Consider the following 27,890-nt stretch of genomic DNA (forward strand, 5'->3'; position numbering starts at 1 on the left):
AAATGGTGATTTTCTGAAGCTGACTCGGGGTTTGACTCCTACATTGACCTAACAGGGTTGGCACTGCCTGAGGAGGATTGTTTGAGAATGGATGTGGAAAATTTGGGGTGTTTACAAAGTGACATAGTCTCGACATTGTCAATTTTTAGAAAACTTGCTCAGGATGGTCGACTGGTATCTTCCTCATCTTCAATAAGAATATTCTTGTCGATGCACTCTTGAATGATATTCTTCAGGACGAAACAATTCTCAGTGTCATGTCCCACTGCCCAATGAAATTTGCAAAATTTTCCTTTGAATCTGCCCATGATTGTTGCGGGATCAGCTGCTTTAGGTAAACGGATCATATCTTTCGCGAGCATGTATTCCAAAACACTCTCTAGTGTCTGGTCCAAAGGGGTGAACTTTCGATCCGTACTCCAATCCTTGCGCTTTGGCTTTTCTTGATCTTTCTCTTTATGCTGAGGACTAGATTGAAGAGGGCTATCATTGTTAGAGAACTTTCCTTTTTGGCCCTTGGATCCCTCTGAATAGTGATCATGATTCTTCTTATTGCTTTTGCTATCATTGGCAGAAAGAGTGAAGTGAGCCTTCGGAGATTTTACTGTATCTTTCACGAGCATGTATTCCAAAAAACTTTCAAATATTTGATCCAAAGGGGCCATCTTGCGGTCCTGATTTCAATCATCATGTTGTACCTCTTGCCGAGTGCTTGATTTCTGCTGAGACTTGGCAAAGACAGTCGACTGGTATTCTTTCTCACCCTTAACAAAGAAATTCTTGTCGATATAATCTTGGACGATATTCTTAAAGACGAAACAATGTTCAATATCGTGCCCCGTTGTTTGGTGGAATTTGCAGAAGCGGTCTTTCCATTTCCCTAGGGCGATCAGAGGATTAGCAATTCTTGGAAGCTTAACCATTCCTTTGCTCAGCATGTATTCAAGGACCTCTTCGAGGGGCTGATCTAGAGGAGTGAATTCGCGATCGTAACCCCAACCGTCATGCTTTTTCTTCTCTTTCTGTTGACTCAATTTTTCACTCTGCTTTAAAGATTTCTCTTTCTGACTTGTACGATTGCCTTTGTTATCCTTGCACCCCTCGCGGTGGGCCTTGACAGAATTTGTCTTTTTTGAATCTTGATCATTCCTGACGGGAGTGATGCTCTTGTAGAAATCTTTGCTCGTGAAGACCTTCTTTCCCTTGTCGCGGGCCTGCAAATCTTTAATCATTTTTGTCATTTCCTTCAGCTGTGTTTGGACCGGATCATCCATTGCTTGATTTTTCAATTTATAGGTTGTCCCTTGCCTATGAGAAGATCTTTGAAGTGCTTGCCAGACTTCATACTCTTCATCAGTGCCACCTACCGATTCTGATTCATCAGATGCATCCTCGTGTTGGATATATTTCTTGGATAGTTTTAAAACTTTCTTGGCTGACCGGCCTTTTGCCCTCTGCTTGACCTGGATCTTTTCTGTACTAGCTTCAGCTTGTTCTGTCAACATTTTGGTCATCATCTCTTTGAACATAGCATATATCTGAGGATCAACATCATCCTCTGCTTGCTGACCTTGACTTCTGACTGATCAGGGTGAGTCCATTTCCTCTTCTGAAGTGACTGAGTATGCAACGCCTTCAACTGATGAGGTTTTCTTTTCGGACCTTGTCTGACCCATCGAGTATCACAAATGCTCTCCTGAATGTTACTGATGCTCTCTGCAAGGTAGAACTGATGATTAGGCTTTTGAAGGAAATTTGGTTGAAGGAAAATATTTGTTGAGAATTTTGGTAGACAATTAAAATAATATCCCATTACTAGGGATTGAGTCATCGCTGGAATTACGACAATTGCGCTGTTATTCTTTGCAAAATAAACAACTGGAAATATGCCTTGTTACCTAGGCGAGGTCGTCAAACCAAGATGAAATGAAGATTAAAGGAATTTTATTGAGGGGAAAAACATGATTTTATCAATAATACGCTTGACAGATGGGAGGGGGACAGACAATTTTTCACCACTCCGGATAATCAGAAGACACTCGAGGACCAGGAAAAATAGTAAGATTGACAAAGGAATCCCAGCCATGTCTGGCAGAATGGTATGCTCCGGACCACTAATCTGATGCGAGTTTGAATTCTGGCAGAACCCCTGCTAGTGGACGAATCTCTACGCGCTTCTGCCTTTGAGAGAACTGCCTGACACACCGCTCTGGATGATAGTATGCGCAGAAGAATGGGCCAAGTAGCCTGAATCGCTTTCCATATGCATAAGTATATCTGGGAGGTGATTCCTGACGATCAAAGTAGTCCCATACGACTTCTTCCTCCTGAAGGTTGTCGATCAAGAACCGGTATCGCGCAACTGGAAGAAGCTTTTCACCATTGTATCTGAATGAACTGGCTCGGGCTGGTACATGCCGGAGGAACCAAGATTGCAACGCGTAGGTGCACCCTTCGACTAGAATTGATTCTCCGAGTGCGAAACGAGTCAACCCTAGGTATAGAAAGGCGAGTGCGGCCATGGCTATCGAGAGGCGGCTGGTCTATCGGCTTCCCTACCTCCTTAGAAGCTGAACTATTCTGATATCCATATAATTCCGTCCATCGGGAAAGAAAGCCAATCCCACCGTGTACAGAACCATCGCATGCTGAATTCTTTCTCGAGCTGTCCTAGACAACGAGATGACTTCTACGAATATCCCATACTGTCTGTAGATTTCGAGCAGGTCCACATATTTGTTTCCATCCTCCTCTATCAAAGGCCAAGACTTGCGTCCCGTCATGCGAGCTAAGGCATCTTTAGGGTCCAGACCCTTGACATTAATCAAAAATTGTTTCTTCAATGGATCTCCAGGCTGACCGGCTGGCTCGGGCAATCCCATAATTTCTGAAAATTCATCCATCAGTATTGTCATCTCGCCCCATGGGAACCAGAAAGTAGAAGTGCTCGGATTCCATCGTTCTGCTAGCGCATGGATCAAATTGCCGTTGACTGTCTGCTTTCCCACTGTGGATGCCAGTTCCAATCCACAATCGCCCAAATGGTCCGGAAACATACGAGAGAAGTTCTTGAACCATGAATAGTACCACCGGGGAAAGAAGGATCTGGTGCTGAGGACTCGATGCTCAGGAAGAATTTGTCGCACCTCGTAGGATATGTGACACTCAGGAAAGACTGAATCAAGTTGACTTGATGCCATCAAGGTAGACTGGAAAACATAGAAAATTGGAGTAAGACTCAGGAGAATACAAGAAATTTGAGAAAAATGCAGACAGGATAAAAATAAAGCAGGAAATTCGAGATCCAGAAGACAGAAAAGATGGGAAATCACCTGGAGTTTTGAGAAAAATGGAGGAATTTTATGAAAATTGTCCAGGGTTTAATGAAATATAAGGAAGTACTTCATAAAATGAAGTATTTTGAAAATCATCCAGGGTTTAAAACATGGACAGTACATAGACATGGATTGGGGATTTTTGGAAAAATCGTCCAATATTTTTTTTTTAGAAAATTGGGAAAATATGGAAAATAAAAAGGACATGACTACAACACATTTAATCACATCCTGCACAAACAAGTATGCACATACAACATTCCCTAAAAGCTGACTCTAGATGCACAAATTTTGAAATAGCTGTAGGACCTTAATCCTAACTCTAAGGTTCAGATCAACTGTGTCCAATCATGCTATGCCTATATACTCAAGCCAAAGCTCGATGTACGTGGCATAAAATCAATTTCTTCGGTTCTAGGTTCAAGTTTCCCAACATCCTTGAGCACCTGCCGATATACGTTGAACTATGGCCCTTGGTACGTGGCAGGGGGGTTTTCACCCAAATAGGTGGCCCAGTTGTGAGGCTCTGTACCGAACTATGGTTTTGGAAGAGAGCCCAGCAACGTGAAGACCGGGACAATATAGGTAGGGTGATTTTTGAAATATGAGCACATGCAAGAAAACAGAGGGCTCTAAGTCCTAAAGAGATAGAATTTTGAAATATTTGAAGAAGCAAACATTGTTTTCATACAATTCCTAAATTAAGGAGTGTTGTATTAGACCTAAGTCTATGTGAGCATGAATAATTCTCCTCAATATGGTCCTACCAAACCATACCTAGTCTATATGCATTCCATGTCAGCTGGGTTCAAGTCTAGGCTCCTAGGTTCACATGATATCATAAAGCAAAGCTGACATTCCATGGAAATCAATTTTGACAATTTGAACTAAGTAGAGCATTAGATTGATCAGACAAAGACAGGTCCCATCACGGTCGCCAAACCTGTTATCATCGCAAAATTTTTAAACTTTTTGCGAGTCAAACTGACCTTTGAAAAAGTTTTTGAAAATAACTCGCCTCCGTTTTAAAATGCGGGAAAATTCCGTAGAATGGGACTCGCCTATCGGTACGAGGTTCGACCGTTCCTGCCACCTTTAACAGGGGTAATCGAACAAAGGATCAATCAAATGCTTTGCTTTGTACAACTTGTCTAAACCATATTCTAATTCCTAAATGCACAAAGAATCAGGCATGTGCTATGAATTTCTAAAAATGCACATTTGAAAACATGATGTTTGCTTCAAAGATTGGAAAATATTTGGAAGATTCTTGGAAAATAAACTCTTTGAAAATTGTTAATTATTTTTGAGATGCTGTATTTGAGAAAGTGAAAATCGATTTCTGAAGAAATATAAAGATTTTGTGAAAATCGATTTTGAGAAAAATGAAATAACTTTGAAAAACTCGATTTCTTTGAATTCAACTTGAAAATTGAAAATATAACTTAGAAAAAATTGAATTTGGAACTTAGGAAATACTTGAAATATCATTGGCAAATCAATATTTTGAGAAAATGGATTTTTGAATAAGACTTAGAGGATTTTGAGAAAATGAACTTCTTTGAATTGAGATTTGAATTGGAATTGGCAAATGAATGAAATGAATGAATATGGATTTGAGAAATTGAGAAAATCTTTTTGTATTTTTGAGAAATGCAGTGCATTTTTGAAGTTAGCCTAAGAGTGTAGGTTGAATGTGGCTAATGTGAAGATCATAAATCTGGGTATCATTCATATTCTGACTATGGCCATAAATACGAATTCCACCAAGTTTATAAACTTCATAAAAGCTAGTGTATGTGCCATTCGTGTAGACCATAGTGAATTTATAAAAATATGCATGAATGATACATTCATCAGACATTTAATATTTGCAGAATTAAGCTATATGCAATGCAATCCTAGTCTAAGCTGAAATTTAAATTCTTATTCCAAAGTTTAATTTAATTTACATCACTATTGAATTTAAATACAAGAAAAATAAATTCTTCAAGGTACCTACAAAACTAGAAAACTTGATTAATGAAAATATGTTGGCTTTTCTAGGTTTATCCAGTAATATCTAGAAATTACTGGATTTTGCTAGATATAAGCCTTTTCCATGATTCCCTTAAATCAAAATTATAAAAATATGAATTAAACTTAAATAAACATGAATATAAGATATGAAATTTCTAAATTGGGTTCAAAATGACAAAAATACCCCTAATAACAAGACTATGGCCTTGAAATTAGGGTTTTCAGAAAGATATTTGGTAAAATGCAAGTTTTGAAATTCAAATAAGAATAAATCAAACTAAATATTCTATGGCATGATTAAAAATATGAAAATTAGGGTTAGGGATTTCGAAATTTAGGTCAAATGACCAAATTGCCCCCGATAGCAAGACTATGGCCTTGAAATCAGGGTTTTCTGAAATAAATTTTGGTAAAAACTTAGGTTTTATGCACTAAATGAAATCAAATGAGCATCAAATTAAACCTAAAACATCCTAATATGATTATGAATATGATTAAACCCTAAAAGTATATGCTTATACACGAAAATCCAAGAATATCACAAATTTTGTGATTTTTGCAGTGTTTTGGAATTCTTCGGGTGCCCTGTTTTATAATTCAAACCATTCAAACATCAAACGGATTCTAAAAATCCTAAAAATTGGTACCTGCACTTGTTATAACCCTAATATCAAATTAGAATTATAAATTTTTTTTTTTGGCATTAAATTAATCCGAAAATAGCATCAAACCCTAAAAATATGCTATTTTTAACCTAGTTCACCAACCAGTCTCAGTCCAAGACCCGAACCAGGGGTCAAACCTCCATGAAAACCTATGAAATTTTACAGAAACCAAATAGACAAGAAAACAAAACTTTTCATTTTTACAGATATTAAAAAGCTTTTAAAACCAGGGAGATACCCATCCGACAATCCGGACTTGAATATATTGATTTTAACTTTGGTCTTGACTGATACTTTCAATTGAAAATTTTGGGATAAATAGAAGTACTCATTAAAAATATCTGATGTTTTAACAGTGAATAGTTTACAGAAAAATAACAATACTCACTTTTTACAAATCATGAATCGAATCTGTAGTTTGGGATTTATAAACAACACAAGTCTGATTAGGGTTTTGGTAAACCCTAACGAGTTTTAAATTGAAAATCAGAGTCTCTGACAGAGGAAAAATAATAAACAGTAATAAAAAATTCTTAAAATTTCACAGTAGCTAGATCTAATCAATATGAATCCATGGCATTTTACAGATCAAAAATTGAATATAAGATGAGAAAAATATCATCACAGCAAGTTACCTTCTTGATTTTAACTTCGATTTTAAAGATTTAAAAACCCGATTTGATGTCTGATTTTTCTGACAAGGTTCCCGAAGTCCAAAATCTCTGATTTTTTTACAGTAGATCAATCACATATGCATGCATCACATATAAACAAATCAGAAATAAACAACACATATTTCAATCCAAAACAGCATACTCTTTTCTGTTCTAAACTAAAAACACATAGAAATCTAAGAAACTTGAGAAAATATGCATTAACTAATGAAAAACAATAAAATAAACCATAAAACAGTAAAATAAAAATTATTTCTATGCTGTAAAATGTGTAATAAACATTAATAAGCAAAGAAAAAAATAGAATACAGGGAATCCATGGCTGGAATTTGCTTTCACCTTTGAAATCATGGATTTAACCCATTTAACGGGTAAATCTCACGTTTCGTCGGTTAAGAACATGAAAAACGTACCTCTCATCGATTCTAATGGATTAGAATCCTTGAAATCACCCTCAAACTGAGTTAGATCATCTTCTTGGGTCGATTTTGGGGTTCTTGGATGAAATCCATGGTTAAATCCATGAACACAAGAGTTTCCATGGTGAAATCTATTAAAAAATCATAAAAACTAATAAAATAATAATAAAATAATATTAAATAAACTCACCTTGGGGCTGCAGCTGCAATGAAGGAAGGTGGAGGTGCTGGAGAGGAGAGAGAAGCCACTAAAATTTGAGAGAAAAAGAGCTTTTTTTGACCTCTTGAAGTCCCCTATTTATAGGTTTTCAAAACCTCCTTAATTAGGGTTAATTAAGGAGTTTTATTTTTTTAGAACTCTTTCTAATAAATCCACTAAAAGCAACAATTTTTTGTGGTTTTCTAACCCTAAATTAACTCTAATTAATACCTAATTAATACCTAATTAAACCCTAAAAAGTCCAAATGTGGCACCACCTAGTATGGACCCACATTTGGTGTTTAAAACCTGAATTTAAAACCTTTAAAAACCAATGGTTTAAAACTTAAATAAAATTGATTTTTAAAATTGCTTTTGACTCCTCTAAACCCCTAACCTAACTAGAACATTGACTAACCCTAGTCTAACCTTGACTTCTTCAAATGTGGCGCCACCCCGAGTGGGCCCCACTTGAATTTTCAAAAACGATTTTAAAACTTGAAAATGAGAGGTTTTTCAAAAGAGATTCAAAAGTAGACTTGGAATTAAAAGTTTTTTGAAATGGCATAGAGTTCCAACATGGGATGACATGCAATGCTATGCAATGCAATGAAATGGTATGCCGAATGCATGCAATGATATGCAATGACACATGAAATGTAAGTACTGGATGAGGGTGAAAATTTGGGGTGTTTACACTAGGTTATTTATATCCTTACCTTTTCTGCAGGTCTTCCACAGCATTTTAGATTATTTCAAAAAGCTGCAGGCGTGGATCATTTAGTACATTGGCACCTAAGAACAGGTTCATTGCCAATAGAATCTACACAATTGAAAGGTATGAAATACTATCTTTGCCATTAATGAATAGTGGTGATTCACTGGATGGCTTATAATCTGTAGAGGTCATGTATTTTCTAGTTCATTGAAGTCCTGAGTATAAAGGTGTCAGTTAAATGAGATGGATACGCATGCAAAATCCAAATTCTGGTGACCTTTTTCTTTTTTTTTTCTTTTTATCAGTTTGAGCTATCATCTAATCAATTTGTTGAACGAAGGTGTAGAATAAATTTTGGGAGTGCAATCATTAATTGAATGTGATACTACAACTATTTGTGATATTAGTAATTCAAATATGGCAAAGTTAGCTTTATGGTGAGTCGCATGAATGATGTTCGTTATAAACAACATGTGCTATCATGGTCTGAAAATACTGATGGTGGACTAGTTTAACAGTTAAATGCTCAGAGATAAGTGTCTAGTGCCAGTATTACAGGAAGAATAGTTGTCAAATAACCATTTTAGTCTTGTGATCCGATCATACCCAGTGCATACTCTCTACTAGCTAAAAAAGAAAATCAAGAAACTAAACCTGGGAAATCGGTGAAGGCTTATATGAATGCCCAGTTTTTCAGTACATATCCTTTTCAGTATATATGCGTTTCCAATTTTTTTTTATGCTCAGAACCTGCTGCATAATTCTTTTTCCTCTTCACAATGGTTCACACAAAACCATTGTGGCCTCTCTTTGCTATAGTAGTTCATTAAGAACTACTATAGCTGCAATTCCTTCTCTTCTTCCCAATGGTTCACACAGAACCATTGTGGCCCTTCTTTGCTATAGTAGTTCATTAAGAACTACTATAGCTGTAATTCTTTTTCTTCTTCACAATGGTTCACACAGAACCATTGTGGCCCTTTTTTGCTATAGTAGTTCATTGAGAACTACTATAGCTGTAATTCCTTTTCTTCTTCCCAATGGTTCACACAGAACCATTGTGGCCCTTCTTTGCTATAGTAGTTCATTGAGAACTACTATAGCTGTAATTCCTTTTCTTCTTCCCAATGGTTCACACAAAATCATCATGGCCTTTCTTCACTATGGTAGTTCAACAAGAACTACTATAGTTATAATCAGCATTTTTTGGTTTCCCAATAAGCCACTCGGATCCTCCATCATGAGTTGCTATGACTACACATTTCACAATGGTCCTCCTTGGACCATCCTGGCCCTTGCCTTCATTCATTATATGTAGATGATCATTTAAATTACAGCATTGTATACATGTGTATGCACATTTGCTAACAAGTGCAGGGTAGGACAAATGCCTTTCTCATTCAAATATGAGTAAAGCGTCATGTGTAAAATTTCTTTTTGATAGTCATTTATACTCATACTTTTAATATCCCTTTTTGCAAATTCTATCTTACCGGAATATGAGGGAAGCTTGAAATTAGAAAATTTTCAATGTTTTTCAACTCTAACATTGTAATAAGCTAGATATTAATGAAGATTTTACATTTCCAGTCTTAGATTAGAATGGATGAGCATGTGAGTAACATTTGTTCCATTATTTTCCTTCGTTTTCCTAAAAACTCACAAATGGTAAAACACGAATGGCACGTGCACCATTTCGTAAGAGGTAATTGATACTAAGTTGATGATCCACATCAATGGCCATAGTAGGGTGTGGACAAAACTTAGTATTTTTATCTTTTACAAAATAACACTGGATCCACACTGGATCCGTTTTCAAAATTCGTCATATTTTTCTTAAATATTTTTTTCTTTTATCAGAATTTAACTTAAAATTAACTCAAAATATATACCAATGGCCATAGTCCGGGTATATTGAGAGTTCATTTCATTTTAAATTTTATAAAAGCACCAAATGTATTTTATTCTTTACTTGAATCTAAATATAGATTATTATATAATACATTCAATGACCATAGTCAAGGGTGTATTATATCTTCAATTTTATTTTAATTCATCCAAAGAATGAGATAGCTTTTCAAATCCAATTTCAAAATTCTTTAGATTCATTCATCATTTAGGATAGAACTGCATCATGTTTTCAAAAATTCCTTTTTTCAAAACTCCAAGTGATGTAAATATCTTCCTCAATCTATCTTCAATTCTTATAAAATCCAATTCATCCTTTCATTTTCAAATTCAATTTCATTTTCAACCTCAAAAGTTCAATTTAACTTTGAGATTTCAAAGTCATTTTTATATTCAAATTCAAATCAGATTTCAAAGTTCAATTTAACTTTGAAATTCCAAATTCATTTTATATTCAAAGCTCTAATCAAACTTAAAATTCAATTTTAACTTTGAGACTCTTGATTCATCTTCTAAATTCCAAATTCAAACTTCAAAAATTCAAGGTCTAATTTGACTTTAAAATTCGTTTGTATATTCAAATTCTAAATTTCATTTTTCAAGTTCAATTTAAACTTGGAAGTTCTTGATTCATCTTCTGAATTTAACTCCAAATCCATTTAGGATCCAGGATTCAACACTCATATTGGATCTCAGACTTCAGATTCAATTCCTCTTTAGGATCCAGACTCCAATTTTACTTTGGATCTTAGACTTCAGATCCAATTTCCTTATAGGATCCAGAATCCAACATCACCTTAGATCTCAGACTTCAGATTCAAATCCATCTTAGGATCCAGAGTCCAACTCTGCATTGGATCTCAGATTTCAGATCCAAATCCATCTTAGGATCCAGAGTCCAACTCTACATTTGGATCTCAGACTTCAGATCCACTCCATTTCAGGATTCAGAACCCAAAGTCCATCTTGGATTCCAAATCTTGAATCCCATTCTGTTTAGGATCCGGAATCCAATTCCAATTCTAGATTTCAATTCCATTTTCGGATCTAATCTGAATCTCTTAAATCCATTTCTAATCTTAAATAACATTTGATTTTCTCAGTCCATTCCAATTTCAAACTTCAAAATCTAAATTCAATTCCATCCCAAGTATTCATTTCCTTCCTAAATTCAAGTTCAAAATTCAAAGTCCATTTCCGACTTTGAAACTTCATTTCCTTTCATTTCTAAGCTTTAAATCATTCTTTCTCCAAGTCAAGATTTATTCTTCCAATTCTGATTTACTTCGAAGACTTAGAACTTCTCTGATCTATCTCAAGTTCTAAGTTAGATTCAACCATTTTCTTCACTCCTTTACCAAGTTCATCTCAGAATACTTGGAAATTTCTAAATCAATTTTCGAAAAGAGCATGCATCCTTGCATTGCACAAGTATGATTCTTTGTGCATTTAGAGTTAGAATAAGTTCTTAGATTATATTTAGGCAAAGCAAAAGGCATAGATTCGATCCTTGGTTCGATTACCCCCCCTGGTAAAGGCGCCAGGAATGGTTGAACCTCGTACCGACGAGCGAATCCCGTCTCTCCATTTTTCCCGCAATATATTTCAAAACGGAGGCGAGTTAAATTTCTAAATATTTTTCAACTCAAGGTCAAGTGAGACTGCGCAAAATAGTTCATCTTCTCTTTTTCTTTCTTTCTTTTCTCTTCTCTCTCTCTTTTCTTTCTTTTATTCTTCTCCCTTCAAAAAGGAGGAAAATAGAGGTTAGAAAAGGAAAAGAGAGAAATACACAAGAGAGGAAAAATTTTGCGATGATCACAGTTTTGGCGACCTTGATGGGACTTGTCTTCGTTCGTTCGGATCTGTGCCTTTGCTTTGCTTTTATATAATCTAAGTCTTTATCCTTCATATGTCAGCTTCATTTCCATGCAAACCTTAGGAGCCTAGACTCTGTCCTAAAGCTGACATCATTACATATAGGATCTAAGTATGGTTTGGTAGGACCATATTGAGGAGATTATATCCATGTTCACATTAGATTTAGGCCTTAAATACAACTCTCCTCAATTTTAGGGATTGAATGCAAAAATAATGTATGCTTCTCTTTATTTAAATCTATCTCTTTAGGATTTGCATTAGAACCTTCTGATTTTATTGCATGTTGATCATGTTTTGAAAACATCCCTACCTATATTATCCCGGTCTTCACATTGCTGGGCTGTCTCTCTGAACCATATTTCGGGAGAGAGCCTCACAACTGGACCACTTATTTGGGTTCGCGCCCCCCTACCACGTACCTAAGGGCCATAGTCCGAGGTATATCGGTAGGTGCTCAAGGATGTTGGGAAGCCCTTACCTTAGAACCAGAGAAATATCTTATATGCCACGTACTTCGAGCTTCGGCTTGGGTATATCGGCATACCTTGATTGGAATCAAATGATCTAAACCATAGAGTTAGGATTAAGGTCCTACAAGCTATTTCAAATATTGCATTTAGAGTCCGCCTTTAGGGAGTGCTGTGTGCGCATCATTGTTTGTGCAGCTATGATTATGCGATGTTTTCCTTGTGTTCTCCTATATATGTCGAACCTCTTTCAAAAACCCCGGGTGTATATTTCTCCTTTACCTACATTATTTTCTCTTTTGTGTCAATCTTTCTTTAAAAACCCTGGAAATTCTTTCTTCAAAATCCCTTTTTCTTTTTTTACAAAATTTCCAGGAAATTATGTCTATCCCTCTTCTCATCAAAAGTCTATCCGTAAGTCCTGCATTTTATCTGACTCTTTTCCTCTCTTGCCTCAGTATCATTCCGATGGCATCCGAATCTCCTGATGCTATCTTTCCCAAGGATCATGTCTTCTATCAAATAAGGGATGGAACCCCAGATCATCGAGTCATCCAGTCTCATACCTTCTTTATTCGGTGGTACTATTCTTGGTTCACCGCCTTCTCACGTATGTTCCCAGACCACTTGGATGATTGTGGATTGGAGATGGCATCGGCAGTTGGCAAGTGAACAATCAACGACAGTCTGATTCAAGCTATGGCAGAGCGGTGGAATCCGCGTACCTGCACGTTTTGGTTTCCGTGGGGAGAGATGACTTTGCTAATGGATGAGTTCAGTGACATCATGGGATTGCCAGAACAAACTGGTCAGCCAGATGATCCAGTCGAACAACAGTTCTTGATCAATATCAAAGGGATAGATGTTCGAGAAGCATTGGCTAGAGCTACAGGGAGCAGATCCTGGCCTCTCACGGAAATCAACGGAAGTCAGTTCATCGATCTGTTCGAACTCTATCACAAGTATGGAGCCTATGAAGAAGTCGATACCTTATCTCGAGCAGCGAAAGAAAGAATTCAGCATGCCATGGTCCTATGCACAATAGGACTGGCGTTCTTTCAGGATGGTCAGAATTTCATCGATGTCAGAGTAGCTCAACTTTTTCGAAGATGGGAAAGTAAGCAGACTCGTCAGCTTTCAGTCTCCATGGCTGCATTAGCCTTTCTCTACAGAGGCTTGGCTCAGTTTGCTCTTGGGGAAACCATTTTGGTGGAAGGATGCACGTATGCTTTGCAGTCATGGTTCCTGCGACATGTGCCGTTGAAAGCCAGTTTTTTCAGATTCAGCAGTAAGCAGCCAAAGTCAGCCATTCAGTATCGAGCCTTGATCGAGAGTCTACACCAGGAGGAAATTGTTTGGGACTTCTTCGACAGAAGAGAGACCGTTCCTCGATACACCTATGCTCGTGACAAGCGCTACAAACTGCTCGGCCCTTTCTTCTGCATAGACTATCAGCTAGAGAGGTGTCTTCGACAGTTCTCACAGCGGCAAATTCGTGTCAATACCCATTTCCCGATGGGCCGCATGCCAGAGTTCGATCTACAGTCTAATCTGTGGTCTGGAGTATACCACGTCGCCAAATACACTTGGGACTCTTTTATTCCTTTGTCTATATTTCTTGGTCCTAATGTATCATCAGAGTATCGAGAATGGTGGCAAACTGTCTGCCCACCTTCTCTTTGTATTTAAATTTTGTCATCAATGAAAATGCAAACTTTTGTTCTGATAAAAAGCTTTTTATGGCCAAATCTTATTTTTGTTTTACATGGTTACGAATTCATCCCTAGTGATGAGGCCCATTTTATATATATTCTCTCTTTGTTTATCTCTCGTCATGATAGACAACCTCGCCTAGGTCATAAGGCGCATTTTGTTGCCATAAAAAGGTGATACAATCATTGCAAAAATTTGTGATGACCCAATCCCTGGTGATGGGATAACTTATCTAAATTGACTATCAAATCCTTCTTTCATGCCTTTTTTCTCAAAATCACATTTTCAAAAATTTCCTCCAAGCCCTAACCATTCCTTTTACCTTCACAGGAAATCACTGGCATTGGCAGAATGGTTGTAACAAGGGCGGGAAAAGAAATAGTTCCTCAACACAGCGACAGTGAGGCCGAAGGGATGGATTCTCCCAAATCGGTCAGGGGACAGAACCAAGCAGATGATATAGATCCTGCCATGTATAATCTGTTCAAAAGAATGTTGACCAAAATGATGTCAGAACAGGCGGAGGCCAGTCAGAAGGAAGTTGCTCCGAAAAGCAAGCCAAAGAAGAAGGCTGTAAAGAAACCAGTCAGGATTGTTAGAAAGAAAGTACAGCCCGACACCACTTCTGAAGAAACAGAGTCAGTAGAATAGGAATAGGAAGAGGAAGAGCAGTTTGTTTATCATCAGAATCCTCCGCCGCAGTCTGTAAAGACCGCTGCAGAGCCTGAATCAATCAACAAGCCCATTCCGGTCAATGACCCGATGCAAGAGCAGATGAAAGAAATGAATCGGGCCATCAAAGATATCCAGGCCAAAAGCAAAGGCAAGCAGACCTACTCTGGAGAAGATTTTTATCATGGTCTGGACGGGGATGACAATCTGGAAAATCTCCCACGCAAATTCCTTAAATTTGACGAAACAAGCAACCCCAAGGCTCATTTGGCCACTTTCTATGCTGAATGCGGCCGTTTCAGGAAGGACAATCAGGCGTTATTCATTTGCTTTCCTCACAGCTTAGAAGGGGTAGCGGCCAGGTGGTATGCAGACCACATTAATCCTATCGAACTACGAGAGTTCGATAAAGTCGTGAACTTGTTCATTGAGCGCTTCATGTTTAATGTCGAAGCCTCACCAACCCTCAATCATCTGTACAATTTAAAACAGATGGAAAATGAGAAAGCCAGCAAATTTATCCACAGGTGGAGAAGCACCTGTAACAGAATGAAGGTTCCCATCCCAGAGCAGCACGCTCTGCAAATTATTCTGAATAATTTCGCCCAGCCTCTAAGGAACCTCATTTCCACTTCGCCCGCCAAATCATTCATCAAACTGATTGAGAGAGCCGAGTGGCTCGAGACCGGCTTGGATAATGGCCTATATGAGGGTTACCCTTTCGTCCGAGGAAACCCTGAGCAGAAGAAAAAGGCTCATGTTGCTTATTCCACGGATTTCTTAGACAACAGCAGTAGTTCTGGCAGAAAGAAGAGCAAGAAAAATCGCAACAAGAACTCAGGACACACCAAGGTCGAAAAGACAAACTCTGCGGCCCAAAAAGGGAAGTTCGTCAAACCACAGCCTGCTCAGTCAGCACCTCAGCCAGAAGCAAAGCAGTCTGAGAAGCCGAAGCATGAGGGTTGGAGTTACGACCGAGAGTTCACAGCTCTGGAACAGTCCCGCGAAGACATCCTGGAATATATGATGTCTAAGGGAATGATCAAGCTTCCCAAGGTAGCGGATCCTCCAGTCACTATGGAAAAGTGGACTGACAAGTTCTGCAAGTTCCACCGGACTGTGGGACATGACACAGAGCACTGTTTTGTCCTAAAAAACATCATCCAGGATTGCATCGACAAAAACCTATTGATTGAGGATGAAGAAGAAAAGCCGAAAATCTTGTCCAAGCCATTTCCCAAGCACTCAGCTTCGGTCATCATGGAGCAGGCATTCTCTCTTCAAGGTAGCATCCAACCATGTTCTAAACAGGACATTCAGGATCAACATCAGGTCCTAGTCCTTCGCCAAGCACAGTCTTCCGCCAAGAGGGCGGATGTCACTGCATTTTCCAGCAAACCAACAAAGGCGACGACGGAAATTGCCAAGATAATCCCCAGAATCCCGAAGCGCTTTATCAAGGCAGCTTCGAAGAAAGAAGAGGCTTCAGGGTCAGTTCAGAAGCCGATTACTGCTTTATCAAACATTTCCATCCTGGACCTGACCCACGCTTCATCTGAGCACCAGCAAGTGCTAGAAGATCTTCTCAGAAAGATCAAAGTCAAGCCTAACACCACTCCGCAAGACATGGCTCAGATCGTTAATCAAGCGATGACAAATGCACCAATCACCTTTTCGGATGAGGATCTGCCGAAACCTCATTCATTTCACAATAACGCTCTCTACATAATGGTGCGAACCAGGGGCATGACAGTCCCTTATGTGCTCGTCGATGGAGGCAGCAGCCTCAATATCTGTCCGGAGATGACAGCCAAGGCATTGGGCTTAAAAGAAGAGGAATATACCCCGGATCCGATCACGATCTATGGTTTTGATAACCACGGGCAGACAGCCAAGGGGAAGATATTTCTTGAAATCTTCATCAACTATTCGGTGCATATTGTCCTTTTCCACGTGGTCAATGTGCCACCCACATACAATCTGTTGCTTGGACGCACTTGGATTCACAATGCCAATGCTGTTCCATCAACCTTGCACCAATGCATCAAGTGGTCGAAGGGAAGCATGATCACTACGGTCCTAGGAGAGGACCCGAAAGAATGACTCCCACAGCCCATGATCCCCCGTCCTACTTTCACTGCCGACATCCCAAGCATCAGGGAAGTCGACGAGATCAATCTAAGTGAAAGTCTGGATATGCTGAAATTGAAAGAAGTTCAGCCGATAGAAAGCGTAACGGCAGTAACCCAGTGGCAGGGACCCCGTTTCTTCAAGTTAGGTGGGCGCCTCGACTACACCTCCTTTCGGGATCATCCTCTTTTTCCTTAGTTCTCAAAAACAAAGAAAGGATTTGATCTTCTAATGAAGCACGGTTATCAGCCCTTCAGGGGACTGGGCAGAAATGAAGATAGGGTTCTGGAGCCAATCATCCCCGCTCAGCATGTCACGAGTACCGGCTTGGGTTTCACGGGTCAGTTATCCGGCAAGCACACTATCTTCGTCAAGGGAGCCCAGTGATGAAGACAATGCCAGTGTTTTCTGTTCTTCTTCATTATGTCGTCTTATGAGGGCAAGATCCGCCCCAGTTTCTTTCTTTTCTTCAACAATCACTTGTAAATATCAAAGTTTGCTTAATCAATAAAAGTTTGTTTTCTCTATTCATCTTGGTGCACACGAATCCTTTGCTCATATCCTTGTCTATGTCGTCATTCTTTGTTTCTGTACAAAAGGCTACTTTCAAAAACTTTTATCCTTTCTCAAAAACTTTCTTTGCGCTTTCAGGATTGTTGGGATCATGGCTCCTAAATCGCTCAAAAAGCTCGTTATCAATACCAATCTTTTTCAAAATAAATCCCAACCGGCCAGAATCTGCAAGGCAAAGGCAGGGGCAGAAGTCAGCGAAGTGACAGAGCAGATCGAGGAGTTGGCAGAATTCGATTCAACGATTCAAGATTTTCCAGAATTTACCAATATTCAGAAGCAGGACGAACCATCACCATTGGTTCAAGATCCGACAGAGGATGTCAACATCGGTTCGGAAGATGATCCAAAAATCCTCAAAATTGGTTCCAGTCTGAATTCGGATGAAAAGGAAAGGCTCATCTATTTTCTCAAACAGCATCAGGAAGTCTTTGCTTGGACCTATGAGGATATGCCAGGCTTAGACCCCAAATTGGTCGAGCATCGCCTTATGTTGAAGCCAGATTGCAAACCAATCAAGCAGAAATTAAGAAAAATTGATCCTCGAGTAGCACCGCAAGTCAAAGAAGGACTTGAGGAGTTGTTAAAAACAGGATTCATTTGGACCAGTGAATATCCAGACTGGTTGGCAAACATCGTGGCAGTTTTCAAAAAGAATGGCAAAGTTCGGATTTGTATTGATTTCAGAGATTTGAACAAAGCCACCCCAAGGGATGATTATCCACTCCCCAACATCGATCTTCTGATCGATAGCACGGCGGGCCATGCCATGTTCTCCTTCATGGACAGATACTCAGGCTATAATCAGATCAAGTTGGCCACTCGTGACCAATCCAAAACTTCCTTTACCACGCCTTGGGGTACCTTTTGCTATACAGTCATGCCGTTCGGGATCAAGAATGCAGGGGCAACCTATCAGAGAGCAATGGCAGTTATCTTTCATGACCAGATGCACAAGAACATGGATGCCTATGTTGATGACATTCTGGTCAAATCCAAAGAAGGAGAGGATCATTTTGATGCTCTCGGCCAAGTCTTTGAAAGACTTATTATCTACAAGCTCAGACTCAATCCACAGAAATGCGTCTTCGGAGTAGAGTCAGGCAAGTTGCTCGACTACATGATCAGCAAGAAAGGCATAGAAGTATATCTCACTAAGGCAAAGGCAATCATTGATATGCCGCCTCCCACTAATCTTAAAGAGCTGCGAAGCCTTCAGGGTCGCATTCAGTCTATCCGTCGCTTTATCTCCAATTTAGCCATGAGATGCGAGCCCTTCAACCACTTGCTGAAAAAAGAAGTAAAGTTTGAGTGGGGACCAGAATGTCAGCTCTCATTTGAGCGCATCAAGCAGTATCTTCTCAATCCGCCAGTTCTGAAGCCACCAGAACTTGGAAAGCCGCTCCTTTTATATATTTCCGTCAACCATAATGCTTGCGGAGGATTTCTTGTGCAGTACGAGGAAGGCAGCCGGATAGAGCATGCCATGTACTACATCAGCAAGACTTTCATCAATTATGAGAAGAGATATTCTCAGATGGAAAAGACGTGTCTAGCCTTAGTATGGATGTGTCAGAAGCTGAGACATTATCTGATGGCCTCAGAGATCAAAATTCTGGCGAAACTTAACCCTCTTAAGTACATCCTTGAGCAGCCTTTCCTCACTAGACGGATTGCAAAATGGCAAGTCTTCTGATGCAGTACGATTTGGAATATGTCTCTCAGAAGTCAGTCAAGTGTAACGCCCCGGATTTCCAAAACAAAGCTAAGTTAAAATTTTCATGAATTTCTTTTTTTTTCTTTGCAGCGGAACTTAGAAAAGCTTTTAGCAGCGGAATAAGACAATAATGAGTCGTCAGTTTTAGAAAACCCCGAGCACGTTGCAGGTATGTGGCCAAGCAACTCATTGACCACCAAAGTGTTCCATTTTATCGAAAACCACTTGTTTATTACAACATCACTGCTTAGAAAAGCAGTATAGGTTCAATAAAAGGAAGCAATACAACTCTGTCTAGAGAAACCCTGGAACTCGATGCCGCCTTGCTCCAAATATCGCCACGCAGGTTCAACACCTGAAATCCCCATAAAACGGGGTCAGAACCACTGATGGTCTGGTAAGCATGCAGTCATACATCCATTCAACTCAAATACAATAATGACCACTCAGGGTCGCAATGCGCAATAACGACGCTCAAGCCTCCAAGACTTAGCGTATATCGCAAGAGTCTCCTCAGGGCTATGAGTTGAACATCCGCTCGAGTCTTCATGACTTAGAGCAAGCCTTTTCAGGGCTGTGATTTGAATAGCCGCTTAAGTCTCCACGACTTAGCCATGACCTCTTCCGGGTCTCAAAGTGATGTCTAGCTCAAGTCTTCATACTTGGCACATCCGTATCCCACGCATCTAAGGACAACTCCTCGAGCTTCGCTTAGTCGTGCGGATACAACACGGGTCTTTGCCCAGTCGGTCCAGTAGTATACCGAACATGACACCTTCACAAAGGTTATGCAGGACTGACTCAACACGTCATCCACTCATACATTCAAAGCATCACTGTACCTAGAACTAATGCATTGTTTGATAATTAACCGCTCCCGCCTTTGGTACGCAGGTAGAGCTATTGTCCGGGCATCAACGCGATGTTCTGGGGGTTGATTATTCTATGTATTTTAGATACCCCAGAGGCCTGTTGACCCTATCCATAGTAGGGCAGTGTGTTTCAACTGGGAGAATCCTACTAGGCCCATATTCGGATGCATCCTCTACTTGCAGTAGTTGGGTTCAATCCTTAGATCTTAAGGATAACCACGACCCCAAAACCCATGAGTGACTGAGGCCATCGTGGACTCTATCAGGTCCAAAGTAAAATACATGTCACTCAAGGTTGTACCATCACTGTCATTCCACAGTGAGCATAATTCCTGAAGGGGTCTGCCAGTCTTACAATTACTTGGACAGAATCTGCATGCCATTTAGGCAGCCCGTGCTTTCAGCACTACGGGAGTATGTACCCGACCCCATTCAGTCTTCCCCAACACAGTCATTACTGAGGGGGTACCCCTAACACGATCTTCAACCGCGGGGTATGTGCGACCTTAAGTCTTATTCATATGCATGCAGAACACCGCTCTTTGGCACTTCGGCCACCACGAGCATCTCACCTCTTTGGGTGGAAACAACACACTCTGGCTCTTCGGCCCTTACGAGTCTGGTTGTGTAACCGTTTTCAATGACATGCATATGACTCGATCTAAATAGATCGGCTACTCGGCGTATTTTTACGCAACGAGTCCAAACCTAGCCAAGGCGCAACCTCTACTCCGGCTCAGCGGCCCTTACGAGCAAGGTGCCCTTGCAGGCACAAGGATACGAGCCGATCTGGCATCGTTCCATCAACGGACATCATTATGCCGTTCCATTGGTTCCGGCAGCTCTTCTGCCGACCATTTCGTCAGCACCTCCCCTGCTCTACCGGCAGTGGTGCGACGAACCCTTCTACGTTGTAGAGGGCAAACCATGAACTGGGTAGCACTCTGCTATATGTCAGGGTATCCTGCTACGTTCTTTCTGAGCTATTCTTAGCTTCTTCAGAAATTTCAGCAGCACTTCCTCTCTTTTACGGAGAAAGCGTGCGTTTCTTTTATCCATTTCAGCGGCATCTCCCCTCTTTGGTAGGAAATCGCCACGCTTAATTCGGGGAAATGGATGCGCACCGTTGTGCGTACTTTGCATCTATCAAGGTTGCAGGAACCCTTGGCCATAGCCAGGCCATACGTAATTAACTTAGTCTTTACGTAAAGAGCATTTTGCCAAAAAGCGAAGCCTTTCCAATAGGGGCTTCATTCGTCAAGCAGAATCTTGAACGAGGAGCGGTCAAGGAATCGCATGGACGATTTGGAGTTGATCTCCATTTGAACGCTCATTTATGCGCTATATATGTAGTATAAGCAGAAGCATGTGCTTTATACAGCGGCGGCGTAAAGAAATGCATATACTATTGTTCAGGGTGTGTAACTGAACGAAATATTCTACATATATAACAAAGCAGAAGCCTTGGCATCGTTCGACGCGACGGCGTAAGTAAATACATTGCAGAAAGCAGGAGCCTTGGCATCGTTCGACGCAACGGCGTAAGTAAATGCATAATCGGAAGTGCAGTAATCGGAAGTGCAGAAAACAGGGAGCCTTGGCATCATACGACGCGACGGCAAAGGTAAATTACATAGCCTGTGCGATATAAGACGCGTCGCCAGAATCAGCAGATATACACCTAGATCCGTATCCAACGATAGTTACGAGGCGAGCGGGTGAACACCGAAGTGTCCTAAAGGGCTCAACCAAGAACTAAAGCGAGATACCATTTTGAAGAACGCATATACTGCGTGTTTGAACATAGATATATCCGACGATAGTTACGAGACGAGCGGGTGAACACCGAAGTGTCCAAAAAGGGCTCAATCAAGAACTAAAGCAAGATACTACTTCAGAAAGTATATTCTATATACAAACAGTCAAATACTTGAGAGAGATGGATCAACGAAGCGAACTTACTTCAAATCGTGAAAGAAACGGTTCCGAGTTGCTTCTTTGGCTTCGAGCCTTCCTTCGAGAGGTCAGACTAAGTCAGATGAAGCTGACTTAGTTGAGAAAGAGGTAGAGCAGGTCAAGCTACTCAACCTAAGTGGTTTGAACCAAACAGGGTTCGATCCAAGTCAACTGGGTTCAGCAGGTTCGAACTCAGCTCAAGTAGGCTAAGTCTGGGTTCAGAAACCCAAACCGGAATCTGGACCAAAAAGGACTTTGACTTTGACTTTAAACCCAACTAGGTTCAAGTCAAGTCAACTGGGTTTGGACCAGGTCAAGTGGGTTCAGACCCAGGTCAGGTGGGTTAGGACCAGGTCAGGCAGGCTCAGGCTAAGTCAGGCAGGCTCAGACCAGGTCAGGTGGGCTCAGGTGGGCTAGGCTAGGTAGGGGAGGTTTAGGAGAGAGAGAGAAGGCAAGAGAGAGAGGGGGGGTCGAAATTATGAGAAGAGAGAGAGTGGGGAGGGCTATTTATAGCCCAAGCCCACCTCCTCTTGGGTTTTTCCATGCCCCTTTTACCCCTTGGCTTCTTTTAAATTCCTGGAGGTTCCTTTTGAGGTGGGGCCCACAAGATATTTTCATAGGATATTTTGTGGGTCCCACAAGATATTTTCTGAGGAATATTTTTGTGGGTCCCACCAATATTTTCGTGGGTCCCGCAAGAATTTCGGGTTTCCGGCGATTTTTTTCCGAAAAATTCTGAGTACGCCATTTTCTTCGTATTGACGTAACTAAGAAAGTTGGCTCGTACGAATCTATTGATTTCGTTTAGTTAGGAAGTTATGGCTTCCAGAGTGTTTGAGCATATATTCGCAATTCGACGAATATCCTAAGTATAACTAGCTCGCAGGAATTGATTCGTTTCGCATTCTGAGAAGAAATGCTATTTTTACCGGTAAATGCCTCATGAATTTTATTCAGATATTTTCTGAAAAATTGCGGGTCTTACATCATTACCCCCTTAAAGGAATTTCGTCCGCGAAATTCAGCTAAGAGTACAAGGTGAAGAGTTCAGGATATTTTTCCCGCATATCCGATTCGGGCTCCCAAGTGCAATCATCGATTCCATGATGCTGCCACCTCACTTTAACAAGTGGAATGACCTTTGTTCTTAGTACTTGCTCCCGTCGGTCCATGATCTCCACTGGCCTTTCTTCTACCGTCATATCTTCTCGGATGTCAATGTCTTCATGTTGAATGACGTGAGAAGGATCATGAACGTACTTTCTAAGCATTGATACGTGAAATACATCATGTATTTGCGCGTATTGTGGTGGCAATGCTACTCGGTAGGCAGTCTCTCCGATCCAGCTCAAAACTTCGAAGGGACCAACGAATCTGGGGCTGAGCTTCCCCTTCTTTCCAAAATGAAACACACTCTTGGTTGGAGAGACCTTGATAAAAACCTTATCTCCAACCGCAAAAGTGAGTTCCCTACGCCGCTGATCGGCGTAGCTCTTCTGTCGACTCTGAGCAGTCAGTAGCTTCTTTCTGATCATGTGGACCTGCTCAGTATAATGCTGCAACACAATGGGCGAGTCCAAGGTTCGCTCACCCACTTCACCCCAATGGATTGGTGATCTACAGGGTCGTCCATATAAGGCTTCATACGGTGCCATCCCAATGCTAGCGTGGTGGCTATTATTATAAGCAAATTCAGCCAACGCTAGGTGGGAATCCCAATCACCTTTCCATTCCAGCATACAGGCTCTTAGCATATCTTCAAGAGTCTGTATGGTTCGTTCTGATTGCCCATCTGTTTGGGGATGGAATGCTGTACTGAACTTGAGTTTCGTCCCCAGGGCTCTCTGAAGCTGCTCCCAAAAGTGAGATGTGAACTTCGGGTCATGATCAGATATGATCGAAATCGGCACTCCATGGAGTCTAACGATTTCCCGAATGTAGATCCCCGCCAATCGTTTAGTTGAGTATCGAGTGTTGATTGGCAGGAAGTGAGCAGACTTGGTGAGTCTGTCCACGATCACCCATATTGAGTCATGTTGTCTCTTGGATCGAGGCAATCCAACGATGAAATCCATCGTAATGCCTTCCCATTTCCATTCTGGAATCTCGATTCGTTGCATCTTTCCACCAGGTCGCTGATGTTCGATCTTAACTTGCTGGCAGATCAAACACTTCGAGACAAACGTAGCCACATCACGCTTCATACCCTTCCACCAGTACTTTCTCTGCAAATCTCGGAACATCTTCGTACCCCCAGGGTGGATAGTATATTTGCTACTATGGGCCTCCTGGAGTACTTCCTGTCTTAGCTCAGGGTTATTTGGAACCCAAATTCTTTCTTCCATCCATATTCCTCCATCTTCTTTCAAATGGAAGAAAGTGTTATCTTTTTCAGCATGAGCTTTCAATTCCAAGTACTGGGGATCCTTGAACTGTTCGGCTACGATGCGATCGAGAAACTCAATGTGGATCGTCAAATATGACATTTGGATTCTACCCGAATCAGCCAAAAATGGCTTCCACTTGACGAAATCCTCCATCAACTTCCATTGTCCGGTTAGGCTGGCCAGAGTGCCAACAGTCTTGCGACTAAGGACATCTGCTACAACATTCGCCTTTCCAGGGTGATAGGAAAGCGTGATTTCATAGTCTTTGAGGAATTCCAGCCATCGTCGTTGCCGCATATTGAGTTCTTTTTGAGAAAAGAGGTATTTTAGGCTTTTATGGTCCGACATGACCTCAAATTTCTCTCCATACAGGTAGTGTCGCCAGATTTTAAGCGCGAACACTACCGCGGCAAGCTCCAAGTCGTGGGTTGGATAGTTTTTCTCATGGACCCTCAACTGTCGTGACGCATAGGCGATTACTTTGCCATGCTGCATCAACACACAACCCAGACCCATTCCCGAGGCATCGGTATAAGCAACGAAGCCTCCCTGACCAGAAGGTAAGGTAAGGACAGGGGCAGTGGTAAGCCTCTGTTTGAGAACCTCAAAGCACTCCTTACACTGGTCAGTCCATTCAAACTTGACTCCCTTTTTAAGTAATTTCGTCATCGGTACGGCGATTCGGGAGAAGTCTTGTATGAACTTCCGATAATATCCGGCAAGTCCAAGGAAGCTACGGACCTCAGTGATATTTTCTGGCTGCTTCCAGTCCATCACAGCTTCCACCTTCGCAGGATCTACTGCGATTCCATCTTTCGAGATCACATGACCAAGGAACATCACTTTATCTAGCCAGAATTCACATTTTGAAAACTTAGCATAGAGTTGGTTATCTTGAAGGGTTTTCAAGACGATTTTCAAGTGCTCCACGTGTTGTTCCTTGTTCTCAGAATATACGAGAATGTCATCAATAAAGACGATGACAAAGCTATCCAAATATGGTCTGAATATCCGGTTCATTAGATCCATAAAGGCAGCAGGCGCATTAGTGAGTCCGAAGGGCATTACTACGAACTCATAATGGCCATATCTCGTTCTGAAGGCGGTCTTAGGTATATCCTCTTCCTTTACTCTGAGTTGATGGTATCCTGACCTGAGGTCGATCTTGGAGAACACCCTCGCTGTTCTGAGCTGATCGAATAAGTCCTCAATCCGAGGCAACGGGTACTTATTTTTAACAGTTGCCTGGTTAAGCATCCGATAATCGATGCATAACCGAAGGGATCCATCCTTCTTCTTTACAAACAGCACTGGGGCTCCCCACGGTGACACACTAGGACGGATGAACCCTTGTTCCATCAGTTCTTCCAACTGACACTTCAACTCACTGAGTTCAGCTGGCGCCATTCGATACGGGGCTTTGGATATCGGCGTTGTTCCAGGTAAGGATTGAATTTCAAATTCAACCTCACGAAGTGGCGGAAGTCCTGGCAATTCCTCAGGAAATACATTGGGAAACTCCCGTACCACTTCCAAACTCTCAAGGGGTTGGTCGTTGGATTTTTCCATCGAGAGACTCAACAGGAACGCCACACAACCCTTCCTAAGGTATTTTTGTACCTTAAGTGTTGATATGAGCCTTTTCTGTGGAACAGGTTTGGATAACCGGTATTCCATCTTAGGCAATCCGGGTCGAGATAGAATCACTCTGCCCTCGCAGCACAGAATCTTGGCATTATTCTGAGCCAACCAATTCATTCCCAGAATGACATCGTACTGTATCATATCGATCAGGATGGCGTCAGTAGGCAAGTGTTGCCCTGCTATCTCAATATCCAAATTTTTCACACACCGAATACATTTGGTGCGTGAACCCAACGGGTTATACACTTCGATCATTTTATCAATCGGTTGCACCGAAGCGTGGAGTTGTTCGGTGAAATCGTCAGAGATAAACGTATGAGTAGCACCACAATCAAACAAGACGTAAGCTGCATGTCCATTAACAGGTACAGTGCCTTCAATCAGGTCACCATTTTCGACTTGTTCAGTCGTTACAGCGTATACACGACCTGCAGCAGGCCTTTGTTCTACTCTAGGTGGAGGTCGTTGAAACTGAGAACGTTGTGGCGTTGGTCGAGAGGGTCCGGCAGATCCGGCATTACCCCTCTGTTCATCTGCAGCCTTCTTGGCGCAATCCCTTATAAAGTGGCCCATCTTGCCACAATACAAGCACCCACCAATGTCACGAGGACATGGTTTTCCGGGGTGGTTCATACGACACCTTGGGCAGCTGAAGTTGGACTGCTGACCATTCGGAGTTGGGTTCTATCTTGGCCTCACGACTTGCTGAGTGTTGTTCCCTCCTTGGAACTTCTTCTTTTGAAAGGGTTGTCGTGAACCCTGGCCACTTGGGAACGTCCTTTTACGATTCCCACCATTCACTATGGGCTTCTTTGCTACGATCACTTTAGATCGTGCCCAGTCCTCTTGGATTTTTGAAGCTGCTGCTACCGCAGCCTGAAAAGTCGAAGGCATGCTTGTTATCACTCGAGATCGCAGCCCTTCGCGCAGACCATTCACATATTTGTCGGCCCTTTCTTGGTCTATTTCGAACAATCGAGAGCAGTAGCGCTCTAGATTCTGAAATTTGGTGGTATAGTCCATTAGACTCATACCGCCCTGTTCCAACTCCAGAAACTCCATCTTTTTCTTGTTTCTGGAATGCAACGGGAAGTAGTTATCCATAAAAGTCCTCCGAAAGTCAGTCCAAGGAATGACTTCGACTTGTGAGAACTGGATAAGTTTAGTGGTATCCCACCACTTCCGTGCATTATCTTTTAATCGATACGTGCCAAAGTTGGTCTTCTTCTCTTCTGGTACTCCCAGTACTGAGAAGGCACGTTCTGTCTCTTCGATCCAACTCTCCGCGAGCTCAGGATCGGCTCTGCCAATGAAAACTGGCGGGTCAAGCTTGAGGAACTTCTCATAAGTCACTCCTCCCAGGTGCTCGTTTCGTGGTGCGACTGGTTCTGGCCTCGTTTCACGGATGGCTGTAACCAGGTTGTTGAGTGTCTCCAACAGGAATCCCTGCGTATGGGACTCCTCGCTTGGTATGGTTCTCCTCGTCGTAGGAGCCATTTATCTATGCACACACAAGCACTTGTTTTTAGTTTCTCAATGTATATATGGAAGTAAAAGCTTTATTTACTTAATATACATCACATTTATACAAGCATCGCCTTAAACAAAACGTCATGCCGCACTGGCAGACTTTAGGCGTTGAGAAACTATATACATGAGTCTACTGACTCCAAAACATCACCAGTCTCTTTAAGACTTGGATTTCTTTGATGAAGACGAACTCCAAAAGGTCCATCTATTGCCACATGGCCTTGGTGCAGGCACTACTAGCTTTGGCTTGGGCGGCACTTCCGCACTAGCAAGCGAATATTGGGGATATATGAGGGACTCCAGTCCACTTTCCCAGTCAGCAAGATCAAGACTCTGGGAGTCTGGAATAATGATTGGCGAACAGAAAGAATCCCCTCTTTTGTTCCTGCCATTTAAGCTCGGCATATATGATGCCGG

The sequence above is a fragment of the Nuphar pumila genome, chromosome 8 (genome assembly GCF_984573655.1).
Source record: "Nuphar pumila chromosome 8, dmNupPumi1.hap1.1, whole genome shotgun sequence".
Classification (NCBI taxonomy): domain Eukaryota; kingdom Viridiplantae; phylum Streptophyta; class Magnoliopsida; order Nymphaeales; family Nymphaeaceae; genus Nuphar; species Nuphar pumila.